At 41.6% G+C, this 12,262-nt stretch overlaps 1 protein-coding gene and 1 long non-coding RNA gene across 11 annotated transcripts in view; one reads left to right on the top strand and one right to left on the bottom strand.

The window, feature by feature from the left end:
- Positions 1-4,949, bottom strand: part of LOC125923210 (uncharacterized) — a 99,797-nt gene extending 94,848 nt beyond the window's left edge. For 8 of the 10 annotated variants that reach the window (XR_007457948.1, XR_007457942.1, XR_007457945.1 and 5 more), the window contains exons 1-3: positions 4,354-4,666; positions 3,899-3,981; positions 1,049-1,136 (exon numbers count right to left, since the gene is read on the bottom strand). This is a non-coding gene — a long non-coding RNA (uncharacterized LOC125923210). Of the gene's footprint in view, positions 1-1,048; positions 1,137-3,898; positions 3,982-4,353; positions 4,667-4,737 lie in introns of those variants that run through there. The other 2 variants (XR_007457947.1, XR_007457941.1) reach the window with 2 other exon arrangements.
- GALNTL6 (polypeptide N-acetylgalactosaminyltransferase like 6) overlaps positions 1-12,262 on the top strand; it is a 1,200,087-nt gene that overhangs the window by 985,400 nt on the left and 202,425 nt on the right. The window lies entirely within an intron of this gene.

Below are 12,262 nucleotides of genomic sequence, written 5' to 3' on the forward strand. Positions count from 1 at the left end.
CAGGTCCTATTCCATCCACAAAAATAACCATCCTTTGGGCACCCCTCGGCGTAAGGTATAAACTCTAAGCCAAAAAAGGGAATCAAAAAAGAGGCCTTAGAAGCAGGCTCAGAACCATTTGCGTGGGGAATAATGCAAACTCCAGTACGTGATTTATAAGAGGTGTGCAGGGGTGCATGTCTTAGCCCCAACGGTGGCTCTTCCCATGGGGAGGGAGGGGGACATCCAAAGTTGATCAGAGCATCGACTGTCTTTCCTGGGTCTGAGGTCGCTAGATAGCAGTGAGCCCTTGATCTCACCAAGATGATGTCTTCTGATCCAGAACTTGGTCTATGACAGGTGAGTGCCCAATCAGTTCTCAATTCAGACGCAGCCCATTCAAAAATCAAATTCCCTATCAGGACTGTTTTCCTTTCCAAATTGCTCAGCTCAAAATTTCTTCTCCTCACCTCTCCTCTGGGACTGCATCTTGGTACTAGGGAGATTCATGGTAGGGGATATCTAAAGTTTTATCGTATTTTGCCAGCTTCTGCCAGATTCAGATTGAATGTAGGAGATCTTTAAAAAGAGGCTTTTGTACTCACTAGAAACCTTCCTATGGTGTCCACAACTGTCACATCACTGTCACGTCTCTGTCTTGTCTTTTGGCATGAGATGGCTACCCTCCCTTTGACTCAGCTTTATCGAAGTTCCAAGTTCTTGCTAAGTACTGGTCCTGGAGACCCAGTTGCATACTCTAACTAATCCCTAGCTTTGGTCTGTTTGGCCCCAAACCTCAGAGATGAGTCCCTTTCCTACATTGTGTATATTCTACCTGGGCCTCTAGATTTCAATTCTCATCTACGTACCACTTGTCCCATTTCCCAGACATGCGAGAACATCTGGCTGTCCTCTACACATGTTCAGGTTATGGGGACCTGAAAGTCCCAATCTCATGACCCCAGTCTAACTAACCACATCATACCACCCAGTCACGCTAATAAGCTGCCTCACGTTGGCCCAGGCCCCTCTTCTAGTTTCTGGTAGCCTCCTGCATTCCTTGGCTTACAGATGCATCAGGCCAACCCTCCATCTTCACATGGTGTTCTCCTATGTGTCCTCACAACGTTTTCCTCTCCAAACATATTAGACGAAGCCTAGGGGAGAAAAGTTACAAAATAAGAGAGCTGAATGCAAGATATTCACCATCCATCTGAATGCATTGGAGAAGCAGAGAACTGGTGGGGAGAAGGAGAGAAACAGGGCTCAGTCCACAAGAAGGTCAGCAAAGGGCACGTCCACCTGTCTGGCTGGCTGTGTCCTTACCACCTCACACAGTGCCTGCTGATAGTACGTGCTAAATGAGTATTTGTTGGGTAAAGAAACAAGTAGAAAGTCCATAGTTGCAAGGATACCCTGTGCCCATCTGTCCTTCACCCACCTCTGGGGACCTCACTGCAACTCAAGACAGCTCTGCTGTCTACTTTTTAGCCAGCACAATGGCAAAAGAAGTTAAAATATTTATTAGACAGTAAATGGAGATGCAGGGGCTGGGGTCCTCACTAGGGAGATTTTTCTTGCCTCTAGAATGACATTTAAGTGAATTTTTATACACAAATGAATAAATTGTGACTATCTAGTAAACATAACTGAGTAATTGCTAGCTTGTCTTTTCAGAGACTAGTAATAGATATATCCTTTAACAGATTTCTTACTTGCTTACACACTTTTAGCCTTTGCTTCTTGAGAACCAAAATTTTAATCAGGCACACCCTGAAAACTATCCCCTGGCTTCTCTGACATAGAATTCATCTTGGTCTGATGAATATTTCCTTCCAGTTTTATTTAAGAAATTCCCTAGAAGTTATGGATATCTAATCAAAATCTGAGAAACTAAATTAAACCAATTCTGTAAACTGTGCTGAGTCTAAGAAATTAACTTTGTGGGGCTGAAATAACTCTTTGAAAGACACTTGCTCCAGTAAATATATGTATGTCTAGCTCTTACATACATTCAAATAAATTTTCTCAATTGAGGTAGCATCAAGAGCCCAGATAATTTCACCTTAACTAACAATACAGTGCATTAAATATAGCGACAAAAAATGCATGAAGGCTAATACGTATACTAAAATAGTGAAAAGAGAATTTTATCTGAAGATCCTCTTTTGGTTTATATTTTCAAGCGCAAAATACAATGGGATTCTTATATAACCATGGCTGAATTTTCCTACCTGAGAAAATGTATCAGAATGACTGGCAGCAAAAAGACAACCCATAGATCAAATCTTTAGAAACACCCTATCTTTTCAATTTGGAATTATTGTAGAAATCTAACCCAGAATGAGACTCCTGTTGCTGTAATGCTAACGGGAGCCTAAAATAGACAAAACTGCAGTTGGCACAGGTTATTGTTTGTGTTGTACTGCCACCTCCTGGAAAGAAAGGTAAATTGTTTTAAGAGACAGCATTGAGAAAAGGTCAAAATCCTGGGGTTTGCAAAGGAGGTTTTGACTCTTAAGTAATGCACCCTGCAAATGAAGACAAATAACCTCCAGGCCAATGTTCAAAGTGTCCCAAGTTGAAAAAAGACGTAATAAATCTCGATTGTAAAATCATCAGGTAGCCACACTGTGGCATTATTTACAGGTGAGTTAATAGAGTGGCAAAATCTTTCTGATTATCTCCTCTCACAGAGCTCTCCTGAAAGAACAGGAGGACAGAGAAAAGGTAGATCCCGGAGATAAATGGCTGGCAGGAAAGGTGGAAAACAGGATTGGGAATCAAAAGGCTTGAGTTCATTGATTTGTCTTGTGAATAACAAGAGGTTATGCAAGCCCCAGGGGGTGCAGTTAGTACACTTTGATCTAGAACTCCAGCATGGTAAGAGAAAATAGATGCCTTGTCTCTGCTCTCTGACTGCTGATGAAGACAGAGACATAAACACCTACCAACATGATGATTCATCCTAAAGTGGGTACTTGTGCAAACTACTTGGAGTTAATCCAAGTAAATCCAAGTAAATCCTTGGCCAAGAAAATCCGAGTGAGTAAAGCTCTGGGAGGCACCTTGAAAGATCAGCACCCAGAGAGGAAGGTGGTGAGAGAGAGTTCTGGAAAGCAAGGAGAACAAAGGACTTCTTGGGAGATGACACTGCAAAAAGCACTAGGGAGAAACGGATGGGAAACAGGAGGGGAGGGCTCTGGTCAGTCGTGAAGGGCCAAGGGGAGCCATCACAGGCTTTAAGCATGGCCAGACCCCAGGTTGGTCACTCCCTTAATTTGTATTCTTGGAAAATTACTTCTTTGGACCTGCTCGATAAAACACGACAGTATTGACCTTGATGGTTGCTGCAGTCCTATAGCCATTGCACTGAGGTGCAATTCTGAGCACAAAAAAAGTCTAAAGTGAGATGAGGTTGTCTTTCAAAAAACTTTTCACCTCTGAGTGAGTATATACATATCAGAGGAAATGTTAATATACTCCATCTCCCCAACCTTAGAACCCACAAGAAAAACCCAAGCAAAGATTTAAAAAATTACATATCACCTTTACAAAAATGCCTTTTGTCATTTGTTGAGCCAGTTAATGCCCTAGACATTTAAGCTTTATTTATTTATTTTGAGGGAAAGAGAATACAAGCGGGGAAGAGGCAGAGAGAGAGAATCCCAAGCTGACTCTGAGCTGCCAGCGCAGAGCCCAACATGGGGCTCCATCTCACAAACCATGAGATCGCGACCCGAGCTGATATCAAGAGTCGATGCTTAACCAAGTGAGCCACCCAGGCGCCCTGATGTTTAGCTTTTGTTGACTTTAGTCCTCACAATGATCTTTTCGCTAAAACTTATTATCTGCATTTCACTGAGGAGAAAATGGCGGCTCAGGGAAGTTGAGTAACTTGCTCAAGGTCACCACTTACTTAAGTGGCAGCAGTGAGATGTGCATCTAGATCTGTCTGACACCACTCCACCACAGCAGTGCGGCTCTCAGATGCCTATTTACCTGTAATACAAAATCAGATGTTTCAAAGAACAAAGTGGGAATTGTGGGAAGTTAATTACTTACTCCCAGCTCTTCAACAAGATGAAACTGGGATTTTCAACAGACATAGAGTGAAGTTCCACCAATGTGCATTTCCTCTATCGCTAGCTGGCTAAAATATTTTAAGTTGGACCATCCTAATGCTTTTGAGACTCTAAAGGGCTTTCTAGTTTAACGTTTTTTACTATCTCTACCAGTAACAAACTCTGATTTAAAGGTCTGTATCTGTGATAAAGCTTAAATTACCACCATTCTCTAAGCTGCAAAGAAGTGTAACTATACAGGTTCAAAAACGCCTCTCCCAAGAGTCTACATTTGCTGAGCAGAACTAACCTTGGGCCAGTCCACAGGAAGCTGGCTTCCTCAGTCAGTGCATAACTCAGGCCCAGGATTGGACAAGTACCCCTCCCTGACATACTTCCATCCTATCAGTTCTGTTGGTTAGAGTGGAACTTTGGGCCTTGTTTCCATGGAAACAATACCTTATTACATGGGGTGCCTGTGTGGCTCAGTCAGTTAAGCATCTGACTCTTGATTTCAGCTCGGGTCATGATCTCAACGTTCATGGGATCAAAGCCAGCATCAGGCTTTACGGTGACAGCACAGAGCCTGCTTGGGAGTCTCTCTCTCCCTTTCTCTCTGTCCCTCCCCTGCTCTTTCTCTCGCTCTCAAAATAAATAAACTTAAAAAATAAAATAAAATAAATTGAAACCATACCTTCAAGGAGACAGATCAGCCTTAGCTGGGATGTTAAGGAAGTACTTCCTCCTCCTTATTCCTCTCCCACATCCTACTTCTTCATTCCCACACCTACCAAATAACCACCTATACTTTGGCTGATGAAACCCCAAATGTTCCGTGAAGAACCCAGCCTGTGCCACTCATCTATTACTTCAGTATGAGGTCATCTTTCTCCTCGTCCATGAAAATTTCCATTCCTTTAATAAGATAACACTAAACAGGGTATTTGATGTTACATTTTTTTTTGTTTAAATTAATTCAGACTAAAATATGCATCTCTAAAGGAACCTTTTACTTTCTAGAACGTGGATGCTTAGTCAGCCAAATGAATCTTTCTGAGCACATCTGGAGGCATAGAGAGGATATGCATGTTTCCATAGGTATTTTCTCAAGGATGCCAATGTGTTTTTTTCAGATACTGCCAAAGGAAATGCCATAACGTTATTCCAAATAATATTCAAAATACAATTGATATTAATAATGGTGACTTACATTTGTCTGGCATTTACAGGTTACAAAGTAATTTCATGTGTATTATAATATCCACTTTACACAAGAGGAAACAGGTAACTAATGTCCTGCTCGAAGTCACATGGTCAACAAGATATTGAAGCAGAAGCAAAATCAAGAACTTGTAACTCTAAGCTTTTTTTCATTCATCAGAAATGCTATTTAACAAATGTTCCAAAGGGAAAGCAGGAGAATCTGATGTGAAATGTGTCACTCAAAACCAGGAAAAGAGGAAAATGGGCTGCACCCAAAGTCACCTTCTAACCATCTTGGCGTCCTGTGTGCTTAGTTCAGGACCTTTCTATTCCAAGTAAGCAAAACTCAGCTCAGGCCAGCCTCAGTAGAAAGTGGACTCCATGGACTCACATAACCCAGTTGTAGGAAGGACAAGGACCTCGCTTCTACAATGGCTGGACCTGGGCCTTAAACACCATCTGGACTCACTTCTGTCTCTGGTCTCAGCTTCTCTCATCTGTGTGGCTCCATTTTCCCAGGCCACCAGACAGCAGAGAAAGGTGGCCATAGATAGTATTTGTCTCACCACCTTACAAAAGACTTGACTCGTCTTAGACTGAATCATGGTTGCTCTGCCCCAATCATTGCTGCCAGGGTGGATTGGCAGCCCCATAGAGCCACATGTGTGTGTGTGTGTGTGTGTCTGTGTGTGTCTGTGTGTGTGTGTGTGTGTGTTGGGGTGTTACCCATTAGGCCTGGGGTGTGCTTGTGGGCAGATACAATAACAAATATCTGTTATGCCTGGATAATCAGACTCTAAGCTGGATATTGTGTACAGGTTTGTCAATAGGTCAATTTTTTTATTAAAATGCCCGATATTTTCTCTTCTTCATATCTGGATTTCTTAGGTTCATAGTCTGTGGGAAAATTGTGATGTAAGGGAGAAATTATAACCATTTGTCATTCAAAGATACTGCTGTCAGTAGATACCAGAGACTAGTAAGTTGAAAAGAAACTCGAGAAGGCATCTTTTCTTGTCACCCATTTGTGTTCCAGACAGGATAGGCTAAGGATGCCAGAGTTGATGAAATCTGCCATCGTAACCTGAGAATCACTTTAGACAGCACCCTTCGTCCTGGCTTTCATCCCCTGGCTCCTCTTTCCCTCACACTTGAGCCCCATCAAGGTTAGTAAGAAGGACTGAGTTGAGCAGGTACCATCATTTACAACTAGTGTGACTGTAGGTCATCATTCTCTCCCCTGAGGAAAAGCTCTAATACTCATCCCCATTCAGTAGTAACAGAACATCAAAAAGAACTTTTCCCGATATCTTGGAATTAGAGTTAAAGCCTCAAAACTGGAGGTTTTTTTTTTATTATCAGTGGATAACAAAAACTTGTTCTTGCTACAGAGAGATGCTAAATATCTATGAGAAAGGGGAGGAGTCTGCTCTTCCAGCCCCCAATTTAAAAGAAAAGGACCCCAGGGAAGCCCTTGAAGGCATTGAGGAGAGGAATTACCCTCCATTTAGATCCTGCTGGGTTATAGAAAAGCATCTGTCCATTCTGGGTTACCTCTGGATTGTAGAGTAAAAGTGTTTCCAAGAGAGCGTCAGCTGGCCCAGAAGCACAGAGGCACAAGTAAAGACAGACTGGTGTCTGTTCTTGTGTGGAACAGTGTGATGGCTGGAGTGCAGAGGGAGCTGCCCATGACAGCATGATACGAATGGACAAGCGAAGGAGAGGCCTGTGCTTTGGCTACTTCTGCCATTTGTCAGGACGAGGATAAGGAGATTTCCCATAGGTCAAGTAGGTAAAGAACCAGGCTTGAAATTCCTTTGAACCACACTATCCAGGGGAACTGCCTGCCCAGGAAAGAAAGAGATGGGTTGCACTTCCAAAGCAGGAGTTAAGAGAGGTGGTCCCAAGAGATCAGCCTGGTATCATAAGAGCACACTTGTCTGAGTGGGTGACACCCCCCTACAGGCACACACGCATGAACACACACGCACACAAACATGCATGTGCACCTCAGGGAGGGCCAGTGTTTGGGCATCTACCATGACAGAAGACACCCAACAACAAACCAAGTACCAGCCGGCCGGGGCCATTGGCCTTTTTCCTCTGATCGCTCCTTGTCCAACCTGGGAAAGCCAGAAGCAAAGTGAAGAGAGATGGTAAAACAAGGAGAATGAAAAGATAATGCTCTCTACCTTCTTCATGGCTTGTTCCAGAACCACCAATGAGATGTGTTTTGAGGGGGAAGAAAGGAGGAGCTTTGAATTGGGTGAAAAATTAAAGTTTTTACATCTGATTGAATGAGATTTTATGTGTGTGTATGTGTACCTGAAGAAGAAACTGCTCTTCTGCCTGAATTCTCCTAGAGCCAAAGATCTGGGACCTGCTCAAGATGTCACAGACAGGACGATGACCTGGCAAAACGTGCTTGAAAGCAGTGATGGGAGAGTAAATAAAGCAGTTTCCTGATTGTTCACACCAAGTTCGCACTGATCGATAAGCTGTCTGTGCTGCATTTCATCTTTAATTATGTAGTGAAAGGGTTTTCTCTTGGTAAAGGAATTTATAGCAGACTGAGCATGTGGGAGAAAGATTGATTACTCACAAAATAATATGTGACGACAGCTACTTCACATAACCTGGTGCTAGAAACTCCAGCTGGGGAATCTTGATGCTTGATTTGGACCTTGAGGGACTAAGGGATCTTGAAAAGGTGGATGGAAAAGATGAAGCCGGTCCAGCTGTAGGCAATATCATGAGTAGAGCTGTGGAGATAGCTCCAGGCAAAGATGAATTACCAGTTAGACCCCAGTGTTATCTCCATGGGGAGTTGCTGTCAGTGTTAAAACCAAAATCATAGTGTAGAGTCCACCTATGGTATGTATAAATCTAATCTTAAAACTTTAGATTTTATTCTTTAAATAAAACCCATAGGAGGTTTTCGAGCAGCAGACTACATGATCCTATCTGTGTTTTTAGGAAAATAACTCTGGCAACAGGGTAGAGACTCCAGGATATTTGGAGTGGAAACAAACTAAAGGTACTTAGATTGGTTAAGAGTGTAATGAGACACAAAATTATTTCTGTGGCTCTAGAGCGTAAGAGAGAAATTAGAGATCAAGTAGACAGAACTGATCGTGACTTCCCTTCATAGACTTGTCTCCATGAATGTATGATTCCATGAATATATGACATCCACAGAAATCACCTCGTTCCCTGAGGAAGCTTAGGACCTCAGGGGGCCAGCTATGCTCTGTTGACACCCCAAAGCTCAGCTACGCTAATGGTGAGTCAGCTCTACCTGGTAATGAGGCCTTGGCAGTTGCGGCCACTGTTCCCTCAGGGGTAGTAGGGTCACCTCTCCTGTCTGGCAATGCCAAGGGCAGAAACAACTGTCTCCCTCCTCCAGCCCCCAGAAGAACTGGAGAGGATCTCTACTCCAGCTCCTGGTTACCAGGTAGACAGTAGGAGGCTGCCCCCACTTTGGTGCTTCACAGCCCTTCAGTACTTCTCCAATGATGGACAGAAAAGGGAAATTGTTGGAATGCATGTTGCTTGTGATAAATCTTTCCTCACCTGGAGAAATTCTTGTGATGACCACAACCAGAAAAGAGCATGATCTCACAAGCTGTCGGTTTCCATTTCCCCGTTCACACTCAGTGAAACTCCTCAGTGGATATTCTTGTGGGGACTGGGGAAGTTTCCTAAGTAGTCTTCCAAAATAAAACTCTGACTTCATGCTGTGCCCTCTCCAAAGCCTGATTATATCAGCCTGTGTTTGGGGAATGACTGTCAGTTACCCTTGCTTCCTAGTAGTTGTGGCAGTTAGATCAAATTGGATACAGAAGCCCAGACATCCTGAAGAGGAGAGAAATCAATGTAAATAAGTGTAATTTCTAAATAAAATATGCTTTTACCTAATTGAAAAGTCATTATCAATTAGTCAAATACAATTTTAATCAGACATGAATGATTGAGGAATTCTATATTCAGAGGAAGAACATGGGTTGGCATTTTTAAAACCCTCATGTCTCATGCCATTAACCTTGAAACCCTTTTACCAGGTAACTGAGGTGTGAGTTTTAATTCTCAGTATCAAACCAAGAATAAAATTATTTTAATTATGGTCAACTGGGTAAGGAACATTGACGGTCTAATTGCTAAGCGGTAATTCTGTATTCTGTCCCTGGGAGACAACACCTGAGCCAAATGCTTCAATAATTCATTAAAGCACTTCCCTGTGCATCAATTAGCAAATCATGTGCCTTGATTACTTTACTTAGGGAAAGTTACCCTTGTGAAAAAGACTTTTACCAATCATCAAAACATGAAAAAAAAAAAAACCCTCTAATCTATCCTACGTTTGATTTTCATAGGAAGAATATAAAATCTTACAATGGCTCTATTATCTAGGGGTCAAATGCCAAAAGCAATCTGCAAGATAATTACAAGGGGTGCAGCCTGACCAACTTTATGCACAATTGGGAGGTAGGTAGGCTTGGGGTTCCTACCTTTCTCATTTTTGTTTTTGGCAATAGTTTAATGAATTGTTTCAAGTTCCTTTAAACATCAAAACATTTCTGATTCAGGATCACATTTGTATCATCTCTATGTCCCCATGTTGCCAACCTAAATGCTTTGAATTTATAGCAGATCATAAATTGATGTCTTTTCCATGTCATTCATGACTTTGATTACTGACAGTTATTTTTGTATTTATAGCGTTTTACCCAAAATACCAAAGTAAAAAAGATATTATGAAAAAGAGAGGAAAAGCAAGTGAATAAATATGACAATAAGGATCACTAGATGGAAAAGAAAAACCTCAAAGAATATTTCCCTGCATGTGCAGAGAAGGCATTTCATAAATATTTGTTGGGTGGTAAATCTATTAAAGATTAGAGCAAAATAAGAAATAAAAAACATAAAGCCACATTTTCAACTTGGGCCCCAAATTTTTGCCCACACTGCCAACAATAAGGAGAAACATTCACTCAATGTGAAATTTAACTCTTCCTGTTCTAATTCAACTCCCTATGACAAAGGTGATCCTAAACAGAAAATTGCTGGATTAAAGTCAGCTAGAGAAATAGAAATGAGGAAAAGACAATCCACTGATTGAATCATCAAACTTGAAGAACTGAAAAACTATTTTCATGGGGTTTATTAACTCAAGATAATAAGAACCACTGAGTGTATTCCCTTCTAGAGCTATTACCATTGTCAACACTCTTCTTGATACTGTAGTTTTAAATGGATTCTAAGGGCCATTGTTGACACCAGAATTGAGTGCAAGGCTAATGTATCTCAGGGCATTCTGCACTTTATTGTTCTTATTCTGTATCTACTACTGAAAGGAACGCCTCCAAAACAGGAACTCGATCTAGTAGACATTTGCCAGGATGTATTTGCACAGCATGGAAACACACCTCCTATGTTTGGAAATCTCAAGGTGGGGAGCAGGGGGCCACTGGGGGCAGTGTAGGCAAGCCCTAGGCTCTGCTTCCTCTCCTCCCACTTCCCATGCTGTACTGGTGATCCAGTTGAGCTCAATCACATTTTTTGCATCTTGAAAGAATGGATGATGGGCTCAGAGACGAAGATTATTCCCAGTAGCAGTGAAGTCAGGAGCCCAGCAACATGGCAGCAGGTGTCCAGGTGGGCAGCATCCAGCACATAGTGCTGTGACCATGGGAATGTGCTCATGGTCACTGTCCTGTGTGGCTGTTCCTGTCAGGGAGTTGGGTGTTGGCCACAACTGCACTCTTGTTTTTCACCTGTTTCCTCCACCTGGAACAACTCTGTTGAGCCACCTGAGATCCTTCTAACAAAATTGCTGTCTATTTAAGTTTCTTTTGTTTGCAGCCAAAGTCCTGGTTTGTAAGGAGAATAAAATAGAATTTTTAAAAATGTAATTTTCTGGGGTGCCTGGCTGGTTTAGTCAGTAGAGCATGCGGCTCTTGATCTCAGGATGGTGAGTTCAAGCCACAAGCTGTGAATAGAGATTACTTAACAAAATAATAATAATAATAATAATAACAATGAAATAAAAAATAAATAAAAGTTTAATTTTCTGAGAAGAGAGGCAGCTTCAAATACAAAAATCAGACACAACAGTTTAGAAATCACTGGCTTTTTCTCATATCTCATTCCTTCCTACTCATAATGCTTTCTTCTGATGTCTATAAATAACTCCTCTAGTCACCAAAGGCTCTATTAAAAGCCTGTTTATGCTTTTGAAAACTACTCTTTGTCAGCCTAATTATAATAAGAAGTACTCATTAAATTTGGGATTTACAGAAATTTATAGAAAATCATGTCGATTCAACACCAAAAGGAATAAGTCGGGGGCGGGGAGCGGGACACAGGAAGACTGTGAAATTAGATTACCCAACAAGAGACTCTGTCAATCGACGGAGGAAAACTTAACTAATTTAGAGCCTGTTTCACTATACGTGCTAAAAACGACCAACTGGCTTTTTGAGGTAGTTCTTGCAGATTGGCCAGATAGTTCATAATAGAGAGAACATTACAAATTAAAGTTTATTTTTGCTTTGATAACAAGGTGTGGATGCACTGAGGTGGAAAGCCTGCAACAGACACCCTATGGGAAGCAATCCAAGGTCACAGGCTGAGCTGAGACATAGCAGCTGTCTCACAGTCATGGCCAGAGTGATTATGCCTGAGATTTCATGAAGGATGTAAATATTGAAGAATCAGAGACTACTTGAAGTTGCTAATCTAATTCTCAGACAATATTAACTTATGTTATGCTAGTGACAGCATAGAATTCTAAGATACTATGCCTGTAGTGTCTGGTAATCACTGTGACCTTCTGCTAAGAGCCTGAAGAGCTTCAAAAGTAATTCTCTTATGTTCTTAAGAGTCTTGATTAAACTATAGCCATTGTCAAGTCATAGGAACATACAGGAAGGAAGACGGTGAAGTGTTGTGTGTGTGTGTGTGTGTGTGTGTGTGTATTTGATACCTGAGGTATTATTCAAAATTTAATTTTGAAA

The sequence above is a fragment of the Panthera uncia genome, chromosome B1 (genome assembly GCF_023721935.1).
Source record: "Panthera uncia isolate 11264 chromosome B1, Puncia_PCG_1.0, whole genome shotgun sequence".
Classification (NCBI taxonomy): Eukaryota; Metazoa; Chordata; class Mammalia; order Carnivora; family Felidae; genus Panthera; species Panthera uncia.